The sequence below is a fragment of the Schistocerca gregaria genome, unplaced genomic scaffold (genome assembly GCF_023897955.1).
Source record: "Schistocerca gregaria isolate iqSchGreg1 unplaced genomic scaffold, iqSchGreg1.2 ptg000705l, whole genome shotgun sequence".
Taxonomy (NCBI): domain Eukaryota; kingdom Metazoa; phylum Arthropoda; class Insecta; order Orthoptera; family Acrididae; genus Schistocerca; species Schistocerca gregaria.
Genome location: NW_026062083.1, coordinates 347501 through 350000, shown reverse-complemented (window position 1 = coordinate 350000; position 2500 = coordinate 347501).

The following is a 2500-nucleotide window of genomic DNA, read 5'->3' as shown; positions in this document are numbered from 1 at the left end:
TAACCAACTTTATTGCTTAACCTAACTGTGGCTGTACCAGATTATCGCTTAACCTAACTGTGGCTGTACCAGATTATCGCTTAACGTAACTGTGGCTGTACCAGATTATCGCTTAACCTAACTGTGGCTGTACCAGATTATCGCTTAACCTAACTGTGGCTGTACCAGATTATCGCTTAACCTAACTGTGGCTGTACCAGATTATCGCTTAACCTAACTGTGGCTGTACCAGATTATCGCTTAACCTAACTGTGGCTGTACCAGATTATCGCTTAACCTAACTGTGGCTGTACCAGATCATCGCTTAACCTAACTGTGGCTGTACCAGATCATCGCTTAACCTAACTGTGGCTGTACCAGATTATCGCTTAACCTAACTCAATTTGTCCCTTAACCTAACTCAATTTGTCCCTTAACCTAACTCAAGTTGTCCCTTAACCTAACTCAAGTTGTCCCTTAACCTAACTCAAGTTGTCCCTTAACCTAACTCAAGTTGTCCCTTAACCTAACTCAAGTTGTCCCTTAACCTAACTCAAGTTGTCCCTTAACCTAACTCAAGTTGTCCCTTAACCTAACTCAAGTTGTCCCTTAACCTAACTCAAGTTGTCCCTTAACCTAACTCAAGTTGTCCCTTAACCTAACTCAAGTTGTCCCTTAACCTAACTCAAGTTGTCCCTTAACCTAACTCAAGTTGTCCCTTAACCTAACTCAAGTTGTCCCTTAACCTAACTCAAGTTGTCCCTTAACCTAACTCAAGTTGTCCCTTAACCTAACTCAAGTTGTCCCTTAACCTAACTCAAGTTGTCCCTTAACCTAACTCAAGTTGTCCCTTAACCTAACTCAAGTTGTCCCTTAACCTAACCCACGTTGTCCCTTAACCTAACCCACGTTGTCCCTTAACCTAACCCACGTTGTCCCTTAACCTAACCCACGTTGTCCCTTAACCTAACCCACGTTGTCCCTTAACCTAACCCACGTTGTCCCTTAACCTAACCCACGTTGTCCCTTAACCTAACCCACGTTGTCCCTTAACCTAACCCACGTTGTCCCTTAACCTAACCCACGTTGTCCCTTAACCTAACCCACGTTGTCCCTTAACCTAACCCACGTTGTCCCTTAACCTAACCCACGTTGTCCCTTAACCTAACCCACGTTGTCCCTTAACCTAACCCACGTTGTCCCTTAACCTAACCCACGTTGTCCCTTTGCCTAACATAGTTCACTGCTCGGAATCTCTGGTGTCGTTGTTATCCTCATGTAGATGTCTTGCGAGTGTTGCTTACTTTCCACATATTCCCGCTATCCACTGTCAATTGTACTGCAATAGGACTATATCGGCCCCCCCCCCTCTGTCCCCCTCTTTGTGTCTCTGTCCTCTCAAGCTGGTCGGTCTGGCGTGTGAGTGTTAAATGAGCCTCGCAGCTGTTCAGTTGCATTCAGATGTCGACGCCCTCAGTGTACGTCGTGGTATGGTCTGTGTCCATTGTCCGCTGATGTCGTACGCGTAACCCACACGCTGTACCGATCATCGGTAGTTACGTACAGAGTGAAGTAGTGTGATACGTGTGACTGTACGCTGGCTGTGCCCAACGGTGTCGAATCTCAATTTCCATATGTTGTGCTCGATGCTACTTGTCTCGTCTCCCAATAACAGCTAGGTTGCACTGTGGTACGCCGTAAAGGCGTGTGGGAGGAACGTACGAACGCATTGTATGTCACCCTGGGTCGCTGGGGGTGGTGGTGCGGTGAGTCAGGTCAGGTCAGGTCAGGTCAGGTCAGCGTGAGCCGTCTGATGTAGTGACGCGTGTATTCCGACTTTGTCGTATTGCCTCACACAAAGTGCTACCCTGGTGGACCGCGTTCCATATCTGGGACATGCCGCAGATGCCGGTTGACAGTGGATCGCGGAAGGGACATCGCATACTTGCGCGGGCCACCTTCCACGTGTTCTCTTCTGCACATGTCGCAGTGTGTATGTGGTCTGATGTAGCGTGTCGTGACACATGACATCCTGGCATGCAAGAATTGTTGAATTCGCAAATGTAGGTGGACATCTACGTTTACTGCCCAAGATACGCAAATGAACTGGAAATCCGTTGTTGAGCGGTTGTTCACGCTGGAGGTGAATCTGTGATGGCGACGATCGGTACAGCTATTAACCGGTTGTTTCAGCGGTACCCGCCACATCCACACGCGTGACTAGGCCCATGTGGGTATGAAGCGATACGCGGCGGTGGCTTGGTGGGACTGTTCCCGGCCGGTGAAGGGGGGCCGCCCGGCGTGTTGGCCGCGCGCTGCGTGGGCGCACGCGCAACAGGCGGCTGGTGGGGGGCGCCGAGTGGCAGGAGCGCCAGCCGACGGGCCCGGCAGGCGGCGCAGCTACGCTGCGGCGCACCCTGCACGCGGCGCCTGGCGGCCAAAGTTGGTTCAGCCGAGCCCGGTGCGAAGCGCGGTGGACATCTGCAGTGTGCTGGTCTGATTGAGGACTGTGTGCGTTGAG